Raw genomic sequence first — 23,449 nt, forward strand, 5'->3', positions numbered from 1 at the left:
GTCTGTCAAATAAATAAATTTTAAAAATCTTAAAAAAAAAGAAGCAAGAAAAAAATCTCAAATAAACAGCCTAACCTTGCACCTAAAGGAGCTGGAGAAAGAACAACAAACAAAGCCTAAAGCTGGCAGAAGAAGGGAGATAATAAAGATTAGAACAGAAATAACTGACCTAGAAACTAAAGAAATAGCAGAAGAGATCGATGAAATGAGGAGATGGTTCTTTGAAAAAAAAAATCAACAAAATTGGTAAACCCTTATCTAGACTTATAAAAAAGAAATGAGAAAGGACCCAAATAGATAAAATCACAAATGAGAGAGGAGAAATGATAACCAACCCCATGGAAATACAAGTAAGTGTAAGAGGATATTATGAAAAACAATATGACAACAAACTGGACAACCTGGAAGAAATGGATAAATTCCTAGAAACATATAAACTACCAAAACTGAACTGGAAGAAATAGAAAACTTGAACAGACCAATAACCACCAAAGAAATGGAATCAGTAATAAAAAAATCTTCCAACAAACAAATGTTCAGGGCCAGATAGCCTCATAAGGGAACTCTACTAAACATGAAGACTTAATACCTATTCTTCTTCAACTAGTCCAAAAAATAGAAATGGAAGAAAAACTTCCAAGTCCATTCTATGAGGTCAGCATTACCCCGATTCCAAAACCAGTCAAAGACTCCAGGGGGAAAAAAAAAAAAACGATAACTACACGCCCATATCCCTGATGTATATGGATGTAACAATTCTCAAGAAAATACTAGCAAATTCAATCCCACAGTACATTAAAAGAATCATTCACCAGGATCAAGTGGGATTTATTCCTGGGCAGTATGAGTGGTTCAGTATTTGCAAGCCAACCAGCGTGATACACCACGTTAATAAAGGAAATGATAAGAAACATATGGTCCTCTCAATAGATGTGGAAAAAGCATCTGATAAAGTAGGACATCCATTCATGAAAAACACCATCAGCTGAGTAGAGGGAACGTATATACCTGAACATACTAAAGATCATATATGAAAAACCCACAGCTGATATCATCCTCCATGGGCAAAACTGAGGGCTTTCCTTCTTCAGTCAGGAACAAGACAGGGGTGTCCACTCTTACTACCGTTATTTAACATAGTATCGGATGTCCTAGCCACAGCTGTCAGACAACAAAAAGAAATAAAGACATCCAAATCGTCAAGAAGTAAAACTTTTGCTATTTGCAAAGACATGATACTCGATATCAAAAACCCAAGAGACTCCCCCCAGTGATTGCTTGGACTCATGCACGAATTCAGTCAAGTCACAGGACATAAAAAAAAAAAAATCAGTATATGGGAATCTGTTGCATTTCTATACACCAGTAATGAATCAGCAGAGAGAGAAATCAAGGAATTGTCCCCATTTACAATTGCACCAAAAAGCACAAGATACCTAGGAATAAGCCTAACAGAACACATGAAAGACCTGCGCTCTGAAAACTATGAAGCACTAATGACAGCAATTGAAGAGGACACAGAGAAATGGAAAGACTTTCCGTGCTCATGGGTTGGAAGGACACATATTGTTAAAATGTCTATACTACCCAAAGCAATTTACACAATTTAATGCAATCCCTATCAAAATTCCAAGAGCATTTTTCACAGGGCTAGAACAAACAGTCCTAAAATTTGTATGGAACCACAAAAGACCCCAAAGAGCCAAAGCAATCTTGAAAAAGCAAAGCAAAGCTGGAGGCATCACAATTGTGGACTTCAAGTTGTAGTACAGAACTGTAGTGATCGAGCAAGTATGGTACCGGCACAAAACAGACACATAGATCAATGGGACTGAAATTAAAAACCCAGAAATGGACCCACAACTACATGGTCAACCAATCTTCAACAAAGCAGGAAAGAATATCCAGTGGGAAAAAGAGAGTCTCTTCAAGAAATGGTGTTGGAAAAACTGGACAGCAACATGCAAAAGAATGAAACTGGAGCACTTTCTCACACCATACACAAAATGGATCCATTGATCCATGTGAGACAGGAATCCATCAAATCCTACAGGAGAACACAGGCAGTAACCTCCCTGACATTGGCCATAACAACTTCCTACTAGATATGTCTCCTGATGCAAGGGAAACAAAAGCACAAATAAACTATTGGGACTTCATCAAGATAAAACACTTCTGACCAGCGAAGGAAAACAATCAACAAAACTAAAAAGCAACCTTCAGAATGGGAGAAGATATTTGCAAATGGCATCTCTGATAAAGGTTTAGTACCTAAAATCTATGAAGAACTTATAAATCTCCACACTCAAAAAGCAAATGATCCAGTTTAAAAAATAATAGGCAGAAGACATGAACAGACTTTTTTTTTTTTTTTTTCAAAGAACACATCCAGATGGCTAACAGACACATGAAAGATGCTCAACGTCACTCATCGTCAGGGAAATACAAATGAAAACCTCAATGAGCTACACCCTCACACCTGTCAGAATGGCTAAAATTAAGAACACAGGAAATAGCAGGTGTTGGCGAGGATGCAGAGAAGGGGCAACCCTCTTACACAGTCAGTGGGAATGCTAACTGGTACAGTTACTCTGGAAAACAGTATGCAGTTTCCTCAAAAAGTAAAAGGGTAACTACCTATAATCCATCTAGTGCACTACTAGGTATTTACCCATGAAATCCAAAGATACTAATTCGAAGGGATATATGCACCCCAACGTTTATAGCAGCATTATCTACAATAGCCAACTTATGGAAACAGCCCAAGTGTCCATCGACTGATGAGTGGATAAAGAAGATGTGGCATATATATATATTGGAATATTGCTCACCCATAAAAGTGAAATCTTACCATTTGCAATGACATGGATGGGGCAACCGAGCATTATGCTAAACAAAATAAGTCAGTCTGAGAAAGACAAACACCGTATGATTTCACTCATGTGGAATTTAAGAAGCAAAACAAATGAACAAAAGGAAGGAAGGAGGGAGGGAGAGAGAGAGAGAGAGAGAGAGAGAGAGAGAGAGAGAGAGACCAAGAAACAGATTCTTCACTATAGAGTACAAACTGATGATTGCCAGGAGGTGGGGGTGGGTTATATAAGTGATGGGGATTAAGGAGAGCATTTCTTGTGATAAGCACCGGTGATGTATGGAAGTGTTGAATCACTATATTGTACACCTGAAAGTACTACTACACAGTATGTTACCAAACTGGAATTTTAATAGAAACTTAAAAAAAAAAAAGACATTGATCAGACACTAGACACAAGCAGCAAGGCAGGAACAAGGAGGTGGTGAGTCGGATCAAAACAAAAGCAGGGTCACAGCAAAAAGGTAAGAGAAACAGATGCAGAGAGGCACCCTGGAAAATAGACCCATAGAAACAAGAACACAGCCATGGGAACCTAGAGAAAATGATGCAGGGACTGAGAAATAGGGGTATTGAATCACAGAAGAACTTAAGGCACTGTCACAGCAACATCAAGAAATGAGTGCAGATGTGGTCCATATACACTATGGAGTATTATGCCTCCATCAGAAAGGATGAATACCCAACTTTTGTAGCAACATGGACGGGACGGGAAGAGATTATGCTGAGTGAAATAAGTCAAGCAGAGAGAGTCAATTATCATATGGTTTCACTTATTTGTGGAGCCTAACAAATAGCATGGAGGACAAGGGGAGTTAGAGAGGAGAAGGGAGTTGGGGGAAATTGGAAGGGGAGGTGAACCATGAGAGACTATGGACTCTGAAAAACAATCTGAGGGGTTTGAAGGGGAGGGGGGTGGGAGGTTGGGGGAACCAGGTGGTGGGTATTGGAGAGGGCACGGATTGCATGGAGCACTGGGTGTGATGCAAAAACAAGGAATACTGTTATGCTGAAAAAAAAAAAATAAAAAAAAAAAAAAAGAAATGAGTGCAGAGACATTGGCCAAAACTGGGGGAAGTAAATGGGGAATGGCAGTAAATACCAAATCACAGACATGGAGAACAAAGTTCCAGAGATGCACAGATTCAGAGACTCACCAACAAAAGGTACATGGAAGAGGGCTTATGCAGATCCAGGAGCACAGACACTGCAACACAGAGGCTCAGAGACACCCAGATGCAGGACTGCAGAGACCCTGAGACACACTTCCAGTGGCTCACAGTGGTTCAGGGATATGCAAAGACTTGGGGATGCACAGAGATAGAAACTCTGAGACACTTGCCCTGGAACACAGAGCCTCATGGGCATCCAGATACAGAGATGCACAGATGCTAGTTCACAAGCTAGGACTCAGGGACATGTAATGACTTAAGGACACGCTGACTCAAGGATGCATAATGACTCAAGTACACGTAAAGACTTGGGAACACGCAAAGATTCAAGGACATGTAAAGAATCAAGAATACACTAAACTCAGTGATGCACAGAAGAAGGGGTGTACAAACACTCAATCAGAGAGTTGTTGGTTTCTCAGACACTGAGACACAGAGATCTGTGGGTACACAGAGACAGGAAGACACAGACAGTAGATTGAAGAGGCTCTGGATATGCAGAAACTCAAGTACCTTCAAAGACAAGGATGCACAGACACTAAAACACAGTGATGAGGGACGCACAGAGACAAGAACATAGAAGACGCAGAATACAGGCAGAGACTGAGGGACACTCAGAGATGGTGGTATACAGACGCTGAAACAGAGACTAATAGGATGTACAACACAGGGATGTCTGAAGAATAAGACACAGAAACTCACAGACTTACAGGGGGTCAAAGACATGCAGATACTGGACCACAATATAAAATGGAAGCCACAGACACCAGAGCACAGGGGCACTGGGACACAGAAACCTTGGGAAAATGAAATATGCAGACACTGGAACACAGCTGGATACTTGCTCATATAAATATTAAGAAACACACAGCCATGAAGAAACATGAGCAACCACTAACACACAGAGAGACACAGGTATACACACAAACACACAGACACTAGAACACATACACTGACACAGAGACACTAGAATAGATGTCAGAGCACACAGAGATGCTGGCACACAGAGATAATGGGACCAGACACTGCCACGGAGTTACTGGTACATACAGACACTGGGATACACAGAGAGACACATAGAACCTAAGATGGACACACACACTGGGATACACACTCCTTTGAGACACAAGGAAACCGGGGTATGAAGACTGAAGCACACAGAAGCAGGAACTCAGAGACACACAGTAGCATGTCAATACTGGGACACACAGACGACAGGATACAGGCACTGAGGCACACAGACACGAGGACAGACAAAAACACTGAGGCACACAAATAGTGGAACAAGCAAATACTGGAATATGCATACACTGAAGCGCAGTGGCATTGGGACATACAGAAACTGGAGCACACCCTGGGACATAGAGTTGTAGAGGCTTACACAGGCAGTGGTACATACAGCCATGGGGCTACACAGAACTGGCCCATACAGACTTTGTGATACACAGACCCTGGGCTATAGATACTGAAGTCCACAGAAACACTGAAACTAATAGACACATGTAACATGCAAATGGTCAAGTTACACAAACTGGGACATATAGAAACTGAGGGATGCAGACACTGGAACATGCACAGTCACCAAGACACACAGACCCTAGAATGTACAGTCACTAAGACATAAACGGATACTGGGGACACCCAGACATTAGTGTAGAGAGAAACTATGATCTGCAGACACTGGGAAAAATATAGACACTGTGACACACAGTCATTTTTGACACAGACACTGATGCACAGGCAGGGGTAGAGGCAGAAATTGGGATTTATAGACACTGAGGTTCACAGACACTAGGATACATAACACTTAGATATAGACAGATACGTGAGGAGTGAGAGTATAAACACTGGGACACAGCCCCTGAGACACATAGACATTTGGATGTAGAGACATTGAGGAATAAGTCACTGGGACATTCAAGCACAGGGAAACAAGGTGCACAGACAGAGACAAACGACCACTGGGACATACAGACACTGACACACATAGACATTGCAATGCGTAGGTAATGGAACACACAAACGCTGAGGTTCTCAGAAACTGGGAGGTACAGACACCAGAAAACATATAGACCATGAGATATACAAACACTGGTTGCAGACACTTAAACCTACAAATTCTGTGACACATAAACACTAGGACATACAGACACAGGGATATAGTCTCCGAGGCACACAGAAACACTGAAACTCAGACATACGACACCATGCTGACACAGGGACATCCTTAGTGAAACATACAGACATTAAGATACTCTGACCCAAACACACAGAAACTGTAGCACAGGCAGTAGAGCACACAAAACACCAAAACACATAAACACCCTGCAACATGCTTACTTTGGAGCACAGTCACTGGAACACACAAACACTGGAACATACAGACATTGACACCAATGCTGGAACATACAGGCATTGGGACATATGGACAGAAGAACACATAGACACTGGAACTTACAGATGTGGGGATACAGTCACTGGGACACGCAGACTCTTTTCACAGATATCAAGACACACAGAAAAACACTAGGGCACACAGACAAGGATAAAGACACTGAGGCACGCAGAAACACTGAACTGAGATACACAACCAACATGCTGGCATTGTGACACACAGACACTGGGGGCACACAGATGCTAGCGCACTCACATACAGACATAAGGAGAAAATGAAATACAAAAGACATTGTGTTACAAAGACACTAAGACACATAAACACTTGGATATACAGAGACTGGGTGAATGATGGAGCCATTTCCTAAGACGGGGATACCTAGGAAAAGAAGGAGGCTTTCGTGGGGAGCCTACATTAGTTTAAGGTGTCTGTGGGCCTCCAAAAACATTTATTCATTAATTAATCTCACTTCTTTCTCCAAAAGTCTCGAGATTTCATGCATAGATCTCTGTTACAATAATTTTGGATGCAAGTGGTAGAAAACCCAACTCAAACTATTTTTTTATTTGTTCGAGAGAGAGAGAGAGAGAGAGCGAGCGAGTGCATGAGCACAGGCAGACAGAGTGGTAGGCAGAGGCAGAGGGAGAAGCAGGCTCCCCGCCGAGCAAGGAGCCCGATGTGGGACTCGATCCCAGGACGCTGGGATCATGACCTGAGCCGAAGGCAGCTGCTTAACCAACTGAGCCACCCAGGCGTCCCTCAAACTATTTTAATAAGGGGGACTTATTGGTTCATGTAACTGAAAGAAATTCAAAAGCAGGGTAGGTTTAAGAACCAGTTCAGCTGTTCAATGATGTCACCAAGGTAACATTCAGCTCCTTTCTATCTCTTCACTGCCTTCCACAGTCACTCTATCCTAAGCTTGGCTCCCTTAACAACAGGGTGATAGCCAGCAGCAACAAACACTGATGGGAAGTCCAGAGTTTCAACTTGTGTATATTCCCACTTTCAAAACAGTTATTGTGTCCTAGGATATAGAGTCGTGTTAACTGGCTTAGACCAAACCTGCGCCCACTCTTGGATGTAAAGGTTGGGTCAGCCCCAACCAACTACATGGCTGCTACAGATTGTGTGAGGGGTAAAATGAATGTGGGATAGACCACCAAGCATGTCACTACATTAAAATAAGTGGTTTGGCTATAATAAACACTGCAGACCAGGTCAAAGGAGTAAGTGCTCAGTAATGGTGGGGTAGTAATTATACCAGAAGACCCATACTGGAGAAAGCTACTCCAACACAGCCCAAAAGCTTAAGCTTCCGAGCAACCGTGGTGCAAAATGACAACACAGTGATGATCTCTGAAGGTGTTCTTCAGATAGCTGTTTCTTCATAGTAGCAAACGACTACTACTGCCATAAGAGTCACAGTCCCCTTTATCTTCTAGGTAAGTAGCGTAGAATCTACAGTTCAGCAATGCTACTATTAACAGAGGATAAGACAGAGGACAGGAGAGTGTGTGTGACCTACTTTGGAGGACAGAGCAAGTCAATGGCAGAGCCAGGACTAGAACCCCCACTCTTTCTTAGCTAGAAACAACAAAAATAAACTCTGGCTGATTAAAGCACAAAGAAATTTGTTAAACAGTTATTAGATCATTCACAGAGTCTGTGAGAACAGGAAAACCAGATGCAATGGCAACATAGCCAGGAATGATACCCAGAATCCCACCTCAGAATTTTTCCTGCAGAGATACTGATGCCATCATTTGCAGTCCCCACCTTACCAACTCTTCCACTGCTTCTGGAAATCAGATGTAGCCACTGCAGCTGCATTCACCCACCAGCAAAAGTGGATTGCATGTAGCCCCTGCTTCCTTAGGCTTAACTCCTGATTATAAGTCTAGGATAAGTTGATCTAATTACTGTAGTCTAGTCATGTGCCCAAGGCTTAGCTGCAAAGGAGTCTAGGCAAGCGAAGAGGTGGCTTTTTCAGCTTCTGTTGGGGGCAGGTGGGCTCTGCCTTATAAGGCAGGGGATTATCAAACACAGAAAAGGAGTCCTGGCTTACTGTCACCCTACCCAGGGCTTCAACAATGGAACCACTTATTCTGCAACCAGTTGTTCAATAAGCATTCCCCAACATGGTATAGTAGCAACACTAGAAGAAAAAATGTAGGGTATAGGAGACACATGTCCCCCCTGCCCTCCTTCCAGGCTGCTTGGAGTGTTCTGCCCACACAGGAGTTCTTTGGTAAATAGCACCAAATACTCTTGAACAAGGTTTAAGACTGGAAAGGCTTCCAGGGGTACCTGGGTGGCTCAGCTGGTTAAGCATCTGACTCTTGATCTCAGCTCAGGTCTTGATTTCAGGGTTGTGAGTTCAAGCCTTGGACTGGGCTTCATCCTGGGCTTGAAGTTCACTTAAAAAAAAAAAAAAAAAGACTGGTAAGGCTTCCAGAGGAAGTAAAACTTGGCCTGGACCTTCGAAGATGGGTAGACATCAGAGAGGAAAAGAAGAGGAGAAGAGCATTGCATCTAGGCTCCACTCTTTTCCTCTCCTTTTTCGTCTGCTCCCTACCTGGTTGCTGCCTGTCTGAGGACCTACGCACATGTGTAGAGGATGGTTGATCATCCCCGTTGCCTCTGGATTTGCAGGACTAGAGCTAAGGGCCACTCTGGGGCCAGCAGCAAACAGACATATGGTACAAATGGCTGGATGGTATAGAACAAATGAGGTCCAACAATGGTCTCCATTGTCACCCAGTGGGATGTGTGTGTTATCACACACACCATTTCCTTCTCCCCTTTCACTTGACGTCAAGTTGGTAAGGTTTTCCCTCTAAGTCTCAGTAGAAGGGAGAGAATCAGTCATATTTTGCAAGGCTATGAAGTGGAAATAAAAAAAAGATGTATGTATGTATGTATGTATTTACATACATATATATACACCTTTACGGTACCCAGCTCAAGGCCTAACACATAAATGGTACTTGATGTTATTAGCATTCCTCATAGAAAGAGGTAAAAGGAGCTTTTTAAAAATTGCCCACTCTAACACTCATTTCTTAGAGTAAGTAGGGCCCAAAGCGGGTAAAAACATTGCCTGGGATCACACAGGTTAATGGCAGAGAAAGAACCTTATCCCATTCTTCCCAACTCCTTCTCTATGGCTGTTTTTTTTAACCCTTTCTAGCTGAGTCATGTTGATTATAATCCACACTGTGGAAGTAAAGTCAATGAGTCACCCCTCCAATGGGTGTTGGCCTGTCCTTAAGTTAGAGGATTTATTAATCTAAGATGTAGAAAAAATTTATCTATGCCAGGTTATTGCCAGACAAGGGTAGGGACTAAAGAGGACTCAGACCTGATCCCTGCCCCTGAGATATTCCAAGACCTGAGAGAAGATGGTTATAAACACAGACAACTGCAAATAAACAATCAAACAAAAACTAGAGATTTGTGTGGGGGTCAAGTAGTGAAGGGACTAAAGGGTGACTTTAAGGGATATTAATGATATTAGCCTCCCCCCATACAAAATCCATCAACCAATCCACATCCATATCAAATAAATCAAATATTCTTTCTATGGACAATTAAAGCTTCTCAATCTTTTGTAAAGCGTGACTAAAATAATCGTGAGAGACTTCCAGCTATGGTTTATTGAGAAGATCGGCAAACGCTCACCTCAAAAAGTAACCATAAAGCAGAGAAAATTGATTTTTTTAAAGATTTTATTTATTTATTTGACAGAGAGATAGATCACAAGTAGGCAGAGAGGCAGTCAGAGAGAGAGGAGGAAGCAGGCTCCCCGCTGAGCAGAGAGCCCGATGCGGGCCTCGATCCCAGGACTCTGGGACCATGACCTGAGCCGAAGGCAGAGGCCTTAACCCACTGAGCCACCCAGGCGCCCACAAAATTGATTTTAAAAACCCTAACTGTATTGGAAACCAAAGGAATACAACAATCTAAGAAGTTTTTATACTGTTGTGTGTGTGTGTGTGTGAAGGTCTCTATTTTTTCCAGGTTTATTGAGAAATAATTGGCAAACATCACTCTATAAATTTAAGGCATACAGAGTGATTGTTTGATTTATATGTATTATGAAATTATTATCACAATAAGTTCATCTGATATCCATCTTCTCATACAAACACAATAAAAAGAACAGAAAAAAGAAAGGAGTAAAGGGAAAAAATTTCTCCTTGAAGTGAGAAGTCTTAAGATTTACTCTCTTGGATTAAGGACCTAGATGTGAGACCCGAAATCCTAAAAGCCCTACAAGAGAGCACAGGCAGTAATTTCTCCAGCATCAGCCATAGCAGCATTTTTAAAGATATGTCTCCTGAGGCAAGGGAAACAAAAGCAAAATAAACTTTTGGGGACCATATCAAAATAAAATGCTTCTGCACAGCAAAGGAAACAATCAACAAAACTAAAAGACAACCTACTGAAAATGGGAGAAGATATTCACAAATGACATACCAATAAAGGGTTAGTATCCAAAATACATAAAGAAGTTATACAACTCAATGCCAAAAAACCAAGTAGTCCAAGTAGTCCAAACCAATGTATATCATATATATGTTTGATGAAAATAAATCAAAAATAAATTTTCAAAAACGGGCAGAACACACGAACAGATATTTCTCCAAAGAAAACACACAGGTGACCAGTAGACACATTAAAAAAAAAAATTCACATCACTTAACGTCAGGTATATGAAAAGCAAAACTATAATGAGCTATCACCTCACATTTGTTAGAATGGCTAAAGTCTAAAACTCAAGAAATAACAAGTGTTGACAAGGATGCAGAGAAATGGGAACCCTTGTACACTGTTAGTGGGAATGCAATCTGATACAGCCACTGCGGAAAACAGTATGGCGGTTCCTCAAAAAATTAAAAATAGAAGTACCATAGGATCCAGTAAATGCACTACTGGATATTTACACGAAGGATACGAAAATGCTAAATTGAAAAGGTATAAGCCCCCCTATGGTCACTGCAGAACTATTTACAATAGCCAAACCACGGAAGCAGCCCAAGTGTCCATTGATAGATGAATGGATAAAGAAGAAGGGATACATAATGGGCATATGACTGAATATTATTCAGCCCTAGAAAAAAAAGACTGAAATCTTGCCATTTGCAACACATGGATGGAGCTAGAGAGTATAATGTTAAATGACATAAGTCTGTGAGAGAAAGACAAATACCATATAATTTTATGCATTTGCGGAATTTAAGAAACAAAACAAATTCAACTAACGAATCATTGAACACCACGTCAAAAACTGATCATGTACTGGACCTTGGCTAGTTGAATTTAAATTAAAAAAGAAAGAAAGAAAACAAATGAATGCAGTATAAAAGAGAGAGACAGAGAGACAGAGAGATGGAGAGACAGAGAGGAGTCAAAAAAACAGACTCTTAAGAGAGGAAGAGAAGAGAAGGACCTGGTGGTTGTGAGAGGGGAGTTGGGTGGGGTGGGTGGGTAAAATAGAAGGTAGGGATCACAGAGTACATTTATCACAATGAGCACTGGGTGACACGTGGAAGGGTTGAATCTCTATGTTGCACACTTGAAACTATTATAACACTGTATGTTACATATACTAAAATTAAATTTTTTTTAAAGTTTTCCTCTCTTAACAGATTTCCTATATATCACACAGCAGTGTTAGCTATAGTCATTGTGTTGTACATTGTATCGTGGTACTCATTTACCATAACTGGAAGTTTGCACCTCTTGACCACTTTCTTCCAATTCCCCTTCACTGCACCCTCTGCCTCTGGGAATCACAAGTCTGATGTTTTCCATGAGGGTTTTGTGTCTTTAGAGCCCACATCTAACTGCGATCATACAGTATCTGTCTGTCTCTGTCTGAATTATTTCACTTTAAAAAAAAAAGATTTTATCCATTCATTTGAGAAAGAGGACACAAGCGGTGGGGAGGGGCAGAGGGAGAGAGAAAAGAAGCACACTCCCTGCTGAGCAGGGAGCCCAATGTAGGGCTCCATCCCAGGATCCTGAGATCATGACCCGAGCCAAAGTCAAATGCTTAACCAGCTGAGCCACCCAGGCGCCCCTGAATTATTTCACTTCCCAGAATCCTTTGAAGGTCCATCTGTGTTGTCACAAATCGTAAGAGGTTTTCCTTTTTATGTCTGAGTAATATTCATATATATAATATATAATGTGGTATATACATATGTGTAATGTGCTGTGTGTGTGTGTCTGTGTGTGTGTGTGTGTGTGTGTGTGTGTGTGTGTACCACAACTCCTTTACCTATTCATCCAACACGGACACCTTCCATGTCTTACCTATTGTAAATAAGGTTTGGGGGTGCAAATATTGGGGGTGCAAATATATTCTCAAGTTAATGTTTTTATTACCTTTGGATTTATTCCCAGAAATAAATATCCACAAAATTGCTGGATCATATGGTAGTTCTATTTTTAACTTTTTGAAAATCCTCCATAGTGTTCTTCGTAGTGGCTGCACTAATTTACAAACCCACCAACAGTGAACAAGGGTTCCTTTTTCTCCACATCCATGCCAGTCTGTGCCATCTCTTGTCTTCTTGATGATGGCCTTCGAGCAGCTGTGATGTGATAGCTCATTGTAGTTCTCATTGTAGTTTCAATTTGCACTTCCCTCATGACTGGTGATGTTAAGCATTTTTTCATGTACCTGTTGGCTTTTCATATATCTTCTTTGGAGAAATGTCTATTCAGATACTTTGCTCATTTTTTTAATTGGGTTATTTGATATCTTGCTGTTGAGTTGTATGGGTTCTTCATATGTTTTGGACATTAACCCATTATTAGATATATGGTTTAAAAATGTTTTCCCCATTCTGTAGGTTGTCTTTTTCACATTGTTGAAGGTTTTATTCACTGTGCAAAAGATTTTTAGTTTGATGTAGAATGACTTGTTTATTTTTTGTTTTGTTGTTTCTGCTTTACGTGTCCTATCCAAAAAAGTCATTACCAAGACCCATGTCAAGGAGATTTGTTCCTGTTGCCTTCTAGAAGTTCATGGCTCCAGCTTCAACATTTGAGGCCTTAATATATTTTGAGTTGATTTTTGTAAGTGGTGTAAGGTATGGGTCCAGTTTCATTCTTTTACATGTGACTATTCAATTATCCCAGCACCGCTTAGAGACTGTCTTTTACTGAGTATGCTTGACTCTCTTCTCAAATATTAGTTAACCGTATGTGCTTGGGTTTATTTCTGGGCTCTTGATTCTGCTGCATTGGTCTGTTTCTCTGTTGTCATGCCAGTACCATACCGTTTCGATGATGATAGCTTTAGAGTATAACTTGAAATCAGAATGTGTGATATCTGCCTGCTTTGTTCTCCTTTCTCAAGATTGTTTTTTGGGGGGGTGCTATTTGGGGTCTTTTTGGGTCTACATAAGTTTTAGAGGGCCTTTTTCTACTTCTGTGAAAAATGCACTGAGATCTTGATAGTGCGTGCATCAAATCTCTACATGGTTTATGGTAGTATTGACATTTTTAATGATATTAACTCTTCCAGTCCATGATTACAAGATACCTTTCCATTGATTTGGGTCTTCTCCAATTACTTTCATCAGTTCCTTCTAGTTTTCAGTATGGAGATATTTCCCCTCCTTAGTTTATTTTTAAGTCTTTCATTGTTTTTGATGTAATTATCAATGGCCGCAATTCCTTTGCCCTCTGATTAGATGTGTACTTTATTTGAAACAGGTTTGGAATTGAGAAAATCGTTAAAATAAAAATCATTAACATAAATAATATTTATTGATGACTTCATGCTAAATATATGCGTGTATAATTGTATATATGCATATGCATACATGTATATATGCATGTATACAAGCATGTATGTGTATACCTATATATATATATATTGTTTTTACTGTCATTATCTCATTTTGCTTTATGTCATTCAGAAGAGTTGGTCATTTTATGCCCATTTTTATGGGATACTTGACTATGTAAACTGATCTAAGTATATACAGTTAATAACTGATAGAGACATAAATTTAACCCAGGCAATTCTGTCTCCAACAACTATGCCTTATATTTTATTTTATTTATTTCTAACTTATTATTGAGGTATAGTTGACATACAATGTTACGTTTCAGGTGGACATAATGATTTAACAATTCTCTACATTACTCAGTGCTCACCAAGATCAGAGAGTCACCATTAGTCATACAACATTATTACAATATTATTGACTGTATTTTCTATGCTGCAATCCCTACCTCTTAATCCCCTTCATCTATGTCACCCATACATCCACCCCTTCACCCTCTGCTAATCCCAAGTTTGTTCTCTGTAGTTGAGTCTGTTTTGGGGGCTTGTCTCTTTTTCCCCTTTGTTTGTTTTGTTTTATTTCTTAAATTGCACATATGAGTAAAAGCAGATGGTATTTGTCTCTCTCTGACTGACTTATTTCATTAAACACTATACTCTCTAGCTCCATCCATGTTTTTGGAAATGGCAAGATTTCATTCCTTTTTGTGGTTGAATAGCCATTCATCTATCAATGGATACTTAGGCTGCTTCCCTAATTTGGCTATTGTAAATAATACTGCAATAAACATAAGGGTGCTTGTATCCCTTTGAATTAGAGGGTTGGTTTTTTGGTTTTTTGTTTGTTTGTTTGTTTGTTTTTGTATTTGGGGGGTAAATACTCTGTAGCACAATTACTGGATCATAGGGTAGTTCTATTTTTAATTTTGTGAGGGACATCCATACTGTCTTTCACAGTAGCTGCGCCGGTTTGCATTCCCAACAAGAATGCATGAGGGTTCCTATTTCTCTGCATCCTCGCCTACAATTGTTCTTTCTTGAGCTTTTGATCGTAGCCATTCTGACAGGTGGGAGGTAATATCTCACTGTGATTTTACTTTGCATTTCCATGATGATGAGTGATGTTGAACATCTTTTCATGGGTATGTTGGCCATCCGTATGTCTTCTTTGGAGAAAAGTCTGTTCATGTGTTCTGCCCATTGTTTGACTTGAGTATTTGGTTGTTGCTGTTGTTGTTGTTGTTGTTGTTTTTCTTTCTTTTTTGGTGTTGAGTTCTATGAGTTCTTAGATCTTTGGATACTAACTCCACTGGATATACCATTTGCAAATATCTTCTCTCAACAAGATGTCTTTTAGTTGTGCTGGTTGCTTCCTTTGCTGTGCAGAAATTTTTATTGTGCTACCATCCCAATAGTTTATTTTTGGGAGTTACACTGTGGAAACAGGTTGCATTTGTAATCAGGTTGCTCTCTACAGTGAAGAGTCTGTTGGTTTGCATCTCTCTTTTTTCTTCCATTTGTTCGTTTGTTTTGTTTCTTAAACTCCACGTAAGAGTGAAATCATATGGCATTTGTCTTTCTCTGACTGACTTATTTCACATAACACAATACTCTTTAGCTCTATCCATGTCATTGCAAATGGCAAGATTTCATTCTTTTTGAGGGCTGAGTAATATCCCATAATATACATATATACCACTTTTTTATCCATTCATCAGTCTAGGAACACTTGGCTCTGCATAATTTGGCTGTTACAACTATAAACATTGGGGGGCACATATACCTTTGAGTTAGTATTTCTGTATTCTTCAGGTAAATACCTAGTAGTGCAATTGCTGGATTGTGGGAGGCCACGGTAAGGCTTGAGACGAGGACCAAACCAGGCCCTGACTTGTGCCTCCTTTAAAGTCCGAATAACCTAACAAAAGGTTTAGGACGGGAAAAGTTGAGTAGCACTGAGAAAGGGTCTGTGCTATGTGTTGTGCGCTCGCCTACGTGACTTCCCACACGCTTGCTAAACAAATGAGAACAATTCAGTTGGGGTCATAAGTTCATGGCTGGTCCTTGCTGCCCTACCTAGTACAGCCCATAAATTACTTTCAGGTTTGCTGTATCAATACAGAACAATTGTACTGGACATCAGCCATTTGGCGTCACGAGGTCTGCTTATAGTCAAGTGTGAAACTTATTATGGGAACTCATGGTTGTTTAACTAGACACAGGTGTATTGCTTCTCCTATTGTAATATCACTATATATATGGCCTTAATGCTTTGAATAAACTTAGCACTGTTGGACATCCTACTCAGTGCTCCTCCTGCCCCCATCTCTCTGCTTCTCGAGTTCTTTTCTTCATCCTCTTACCCTCACGTTCCTGGTCGATTTGTCGCGTCGGCCGTGACACTGGATCATAAGGTAGTCTTATTTTTACCTTTTTGAGGAGCCTCCATAATGCTTTCCAGAGTGGCTGCTCCAGTTTGCATTCCCACCAAGAGTGCAAGAGGGTTCCCCTTTCTCTGCATCCTCACCAACACCCGTTTTTTTTTTCTTGTGTTGCTGATTTTAGCCATTCTTACAGATGTGAGGTGATATGTCACTGTAGTTTTGATTTGCACTTCCCTGATAATCACTGATATTGAAGATCTTTTCATGCATCTGTTAGCATCCGGATGTCTTCTTTGGAAAAACATCTATTCATGTCTTCTATTTCTTAATTGGATTATTTGGTTTCTGGGTGTTGAGTTTCACAACTTCTTCATGTATTGTGGATACTAACCCTTTATTGGATATGTCATTTGCAAATATGTCATATGCAAAATATCCCAATCCATAGGTTGCCTTTAGTTTTGTTGGTTGTTTCCTTTACTGGGCAGGTTTTGTTCTGATGGAGACTCAATAGTTTATTTTTTACTTTTGTTTCCCTTGCCCCTAGAGACAAATCTAGAGAGAAGTTGCTATGGTTGATGTCAAAGAACTAACTGTTTGTGTTCTCCTCAAGTTTTTGATGGCTTCCTGTCTCATATTCAGGACTTTCATCCTTTTTTGATTGATTTTTGTGTATGGTGGATGAAGGTGCTCCAGTTTCATTCTTTTGCATGCTGCTGTCCAGTTTTCCCAACACCATTTGTTAAAGAGACTGTCTTTTCCCCCATTGGATGTTCTTTCCTGCTTTGTCAAAGATTGGCCGACCATGTAATTGGTTCATTTTTGGTTTGTCTCTTCTTTCCTTTGATCTATGTATCTACCCTCATGCCAGAACCATACTGTCTTGATCACGACAGCTTTGTAATATAACCTCTACTCTGGGATTGTGATGCCTCCAGCTTTATTCTTCTTTTTCAAGGTTGCCATGGCTATTTGGGGTCTTTTGGGATTCCATACAAACTTTAAGATTCTTTGTTCTAACTCTGAAAAATGCTTTTGGCATTTTGATAGAAGTTACATTAAATGTGTACTTTGCTTTGGGTACTTTGGACATTTTAACAATATTTGATCTTCCAATCCATGAGCATGAAATGTCTTTACATTTTAATATGGCATTTTCAATTTGTTCATCAATGTTTTATTGTTTTGAGAGCAAAGATCTTTCACCTCATTGGTTAGGGTTATTGTTGGGTATCTTAATGATTTTGGTGCAATTGTAAATGGTATTCTTTAATTTCCCTTTCTGTCCTTTTATTATTAATGTATAGAAATGCAATGGATTTCTCTACATTGACTTTATTTCCCATGCTTTTACTGAATTTCTTTTTTAGTTCTAGCCATTCGTTGGTGGAATCTTGAAATTTTGGTATAGAGTATCATGTCATCCACAAAGAGTGAAAGTGTGCCTTCTTCCTCATTGATATGGATGAATTTATTTAGTTTTTGTTGTCTGTTTGCTGTGACTAGGACTTCCAGTACTATGTTAAATAGAAGTGGTAAGAGTCAACATCCTTATCTTGTTCCTGGCTGTAGAGGAAAAGCTCTCAGTTTTTGCCCTTGAGGTTGATATTAGCTATGGGTTTTTTTTTTCACATATGGCTTCTATTGTGTTATGTTCCCTCTACTCTACTTTGTTGAGGGTTTTATTTTTTTCCTAAGTTAGACTTTTTATTAAGCACTGGAAGCAGAGATTAGCTGAAGGAAATGGCCACTGCACTCTTAGTGCTAAGAAAGCTGTATAAGGAAATAGTTCAGAAGTGGCAACGTTGAGCCCTACATTTAGCCATAAGTAATGATCTTTGTTATTCTACTGAGTTGGTTTGTGTTCATCCAATCTTTGAAAGTCCACTAATGATTTGTAAAGTATATATTGTATACAAATTCTACAGTGTTTAAAGAAAGATCACAATATTGTAATTGGCAACATTATTGACAAGAACCACAGAGGGTTTTTACAATGAGTGAATACCCTAATTTGTCAAATGCTTCTCCTGCTTCTACTGAAATGATCATTTTCAATTTAACTTTAATTCATTAACTGTTGCAACACAGCCTGGATCCTTGCCAGTGTGACTGGGGTCCTGTTGGATCCTGTGAGAAAACTCCAGGAGATGGGAAGCAAGAGTCTTCCCAGGCTGATGCCCAGAATAAACATGGGAGGATCCCAGGAGTGCTTTCCTTTCCTCCTTAATTGGATTTGATAAGTGTGCAGAATCCTTAACTTGCTCTTGTCATTTAAAGCTAAGAGATAATCATTGTTGTTCACTTGTCACACTTGATTGCCTGCATGTAGCCCACGTCCTGCACACGTAGCTCACATCTCACACGCAGTGCACGTCCTGCATGTAAATCTATATCCTGTTTGAAACCAGATCTTGGGTAAAGTATAATAGAAGTGATTATAAGAAATAAAGTTGTCTACTAATATCAGTCAGTAGTCCCCCATCATTTGGCTCTGATCACCAGGATCCCCACCTCACAAAGGTGACAATTAACATAGAATATATTGTTAGTTTCAGAGGCAGAGTTCAGTGACTCATCAGTTGCATGTAACACCCAGTGCTCATTACATCCAGTGCCCTACTTAATACCCATCCCCCAATTACCCCATCCTTCCACCCAACGCCCCCCCAGCAACCTATGATTCTTACTTTTTTAAATGTGATTCATCATATTGATTGATTTGTAAATATTGACCCACCCTAGCAGCCCAAGAATAAATCCCTCTTGATCATGGTGAATGACTCTTAATGTCCTGTTGGATTAGGTTTGGTAGTATTTTACTGAGTATTTTTGCATCTATGTTCATCAGGGATAATGGCCCGTAGGTCTCTTTTTTCAGTGGTGTTTTTATCTGGTTTTGTTATCAGGGTATTGCTTATCTCATAGAATGAATTTAGATTTCCTTCCTTTACTCTTTTTCTTGGAGTAGTTGAAGTAGGATACGTATTAAGTCTTCTTTTCCTGTTTGGTAGAATTCCCCTGTGAAGCCACCTGGTCTGGACTTTTGTTTTCTGGGAGTTTCTTGATTGCTGATTCAATTTTTTTGCTGGTTATTGGCCAGTCCTTTCAGTTCTGGTCATTTATGTGTCTAGGATTATATCCATTTGTTCCAGGTTGTTCAATTTGTTCTCATATAGTTTTTCATAATGTTCTCTTACAGTTGTTTGCATTTTTGTGGGGCCCTTTGCTATTTCCTCTCTCTCATTTGTGACCTTATTTATTTGGGTCCTTTCTTCTTCTTAATAAGTCTGGCTGTAGGTTTATGAATTTTATTAATTTTTTTTCAGTGAACCATTTCCTTACTTCTTTGATCTGTTCTATTGGGTTTTTTTTAGCTCCTATATGATTTATTTCTGCTTTGATCTTTTTTATTTCCTTCCTTCTGCTGGCTTTAGGCTCCATTTCTTGTTCTTTTTCTAGCTCCTTTAGGTGTAAGGTTAGGTTATTTATTTGAGATTTTTCTTGCTTTTTGAGGTAATCCTGTATTGCTAAACACTTTCCAGTTAGGACTGCTTTTGCTTCTTCCCAAAGGTTTCAGACTACTGTGTTTTTCTTTTCCTTTGTTTCCATGTACTTTTTTATTTTTTTTTATTGAATTTTATTTTTTCAATGTTCCAAGATTCATTGTTTATTCTTTGATTTCCTGGCTAACCCATTCATTATTTAGTAATATGTTCTTTTACCTCCTTGTATGTGTGGTCTTTCCAAATTTTCTCTTGTGGCTGACTTCTAGTTTCATAGCATTGTTGTCAGAAATGTGCATGGTGTGACTTCAAACTTTTTATATTTGTTGAGGCCTGATTTGTAACCTAATATGAGATCTATTCTGGAGAACGCCACACACACACACACACACACACACACACACACACACACACACTTGAAAAGAATGTGTATTCTGTTGGTTTTTTTTATTTCTTTTCAGTGTTCCAGAATTCATTGTTTATGTACCACACCCAGTTCTGCTGTTTTAGGATGGAATGTTCATAATATATCTGTTAAATTCATCCAGTCCAGGGTGTCTTTCAAAGTCATTATTTCCTTGTTGATTTTCTGTTTAGATGATCAGTCCATTGGTAAAAGTAGGGTGCTAAATTTCTGTGCTATTGCAAAGGCCATGGTCGCCAAACTGTGGAAAGAACCAAGATGCCCTTCAACGGATGAATGGATAAGGAAGTTATGGTCCATATACACTATGGAGTATTATGCCTCCATCAGAAAGGATGAATACCCAACTTTTGTAGCAACATGGACGGGACGGGAAGAGATTATGCTGAGTGAAATCAGTCAAGCAGAGAGAGTCAATTATCATATGGTTTCACTTATTTGTGGAGCATAACAAATAGCATGGAAGACAAGGGGAGAAGGAGAGGAGAAGGGAGTTGAGGGAAATTGGAAGGGGAGGTGAACCATGAGAGACTATGGGCTCTGAAAAACAATCTGAAGGTTTTGAAGGGGTGGGGGGTGGGAGGTTGGGGGAACCAGGTGGTGGGTATTAGAGAGGGCATGGATTGCGTGGAGCACTGGGTGTGGTGCAAAAACAATGAATACTGTTATGCTGAAAAGAAATAAAAATAAATAAATAAATAAATAAATAAATAAATAAAACTTAAGACCAAAAAAAAAAAATTCCCTGCTATTATTGTACTATTGTTAATGGGTCCCTTTATGTTTGTTATTAATTGCTTTGCATATTTGGGTGCTCCCATCTTAAGTGCATGAATATTTACCATTATTATATATTCTTGTTGGATTGTCGTCTTTATTATGATGTAGTTCACTTCTTCATCTCTTGTTACACTTTATTTTTTTTTATTTTATTTATTTATTTGACAGACAGAGATCACAAGTAGGCAGAGAGGCAGGCAGAGAGAGAGGAAGGGAAGCAGACTCCCCACTGAGCTGAAAGCCCGATGCAGGGCTGGATCCCAGGACCCTGGGATCATGACCTGAGCCGAAGGCAGAGGCTTTAACCCACTGAGCCACCCAGGCACCCCTACACTCTATTTTAATGTCTAGTTTGTCTGATATAAGTGTTTCTACTCCAGTTTGACATCAGTTTGTATGATAAATGTTCTTCTGTTCCCTTACTTTCAATCTGAAGGTGTCTTTAGGTCTAAAACGAGTCTCTTGTAGGCATATACATAGGTCTTGCTTTTTGATACATTCTGACACCCTATGTCTTTTCATTCGAGCATTCAGTGCATTTAGATTCAAAATAATTATTGATAAATACATATTTAGTACCTTTTTATTACTTGTTATTTCTTTGTTTCTGGAGATTTTCTCTGTTCCTTTCTTGTCTTTGTCAGTTTTAGTCCCTCCTTCCCACTCAAAGAGTCTCTTTTAATATTTCTTCCAGGGCTGGTTTAGTGGTCATGAAGACCTTTAGATTTTGTTTGTTTGGTGAACTCTTCAACTCTCCTTCTATTCTGAATAATAGCCTTGTTGGATAGAGTATTCTTGGCTGCAGATTTTTCCCAGTGTTTTGAATATATCATGCTACTCCCTTCTGCTCACTTTCTGTTAAGAAATCTCCAGCCTGCTTATTGGTCTTCCCTTGTAAGTTAAAGGCTTCTCTTTTCTTGCTGCTTTTAAGATTTTTTTTTTTTCGTTACCACTATATTTTGCAAACTGAATGAAAATATGTCTTGGTCTTGGCCTGCTTTTGTTGATTTTGGTGGGAGTTCTCCGTGCCTTCTAGATCTGGATGTCTGTTTCCCTCTCCAGAATGAGTAAGTTTTCAGTTATTATTTCTTCAAATAAATATTCTGCACCCATTTCTGTCTTTTCTTCTGGGACTCCTATAATATGAATGTTATCACATTTGATGGAGTTACTGTGTCCCCTAAGTGAATACTCAAGTTGCAAAATTCTTCTTTCTCTCTTCTGTTCAGCTTCATTATTTTCCAATATTTTGTCTTCTAAGTCACTGATTCATTCCTCTACTTCTTCCAGCCCATTGTTTATTACATCAAGCCTGTTTCCAATATTCTTTATGGTGCCTTCAAATTTGATGGATTCTTTTTGAACTCTTTCATCTCTGTGGAAAGGGTCTCACTGATGTCTTCTAATCTTTTCTCAAGCCCAGCAAGAATCCTTATGATTGTTTAAATTCTCCATCAGGCATGTTACTTATATCTGTTTTGCTTAGATTTCTGGCCATGGCCTTATCTTGTTTGTCCATTAGGGATCAATTTCTCCATCTTGGCATTTTGTCTAAGTCTCTGCCTTCTTCTCCGAGTTAGAAAAGCCAGTTTTGTCTCCTGTTCCTTAAAGTAATGCCCTTATGAAGAACAGTTCATGTAGTCCCCAGAGACTGGTTCTTCAAGGACTGTCTCTAATGTGTGCTGTGTCTCTAATGTCTGCTGTTGTATTTTGGCTGCTCTTTCCTTCAGGCCAGCCATCTGCAGAGGCTCTCCTTACCTGCTGTGGGCAATGGTTGGTGGCTAGCCTGAGTGTGGTGAGTTTTAACTAGTTGTGCTCTGGTCTGCTTGTGAAATGAGACCTGGAACCACATCCACCAAAACTGGGGCCCTGCAGAGCTCTGATTGGGGGATGTGGTGTGGGCAGGCCTTTGTGCTGTTCTTCTGGAGGAGGGACCCACTACACTGGGACTGAGGCAGGCATGACTGAGAAGGGCATTCCCACCAGAGTTCCAGGGCTTGGAGCTTGGCGTATGCAAGTTAGGCAGGCACTGTTGGCACTTAGATGTTTCCTTTAGGTTGCTCATTGTTTATGCTGAGGGTCAGGTGAGGGAAATGACACCAGATC

General features: G+C 39.8%; 1 long non-coding RNA gene across 1 annotated transcript; it reads left to right on the forward strand.

Moving 5' to 3' along the window:
• The first annotated feature begins 1,650 nt into the window (after positions 1-1,650).
• Positions 1,651-5,633, forward strand: LOC125092423 (uncharacterized). The gene is made up of 3 exons (XR_007124920.1): positions 1,651-1,779; positions 4,450-4,457; positions 5,623-5,633. It is a non-coding gene; the product is annotated as an uncharacterized LOC125092423 (long non-coding RNA).
• The last annotated feature ends 17,816 nt before the right edge of the window (positions 5,634-23,449 follow it).

Source organism: Lutra lutra, chromosome X (genome assembly GCF_902655055.1).
Source record: "Lutra lutra chromosome X, mLutLut1.2, whole genome shotgun sequence".
Lineage (NCBI taxonomy): Eukaryota > Metazoa > Chordata > Mammalia > Carnivora > Mustelidae > Lutra > Lutra lutra.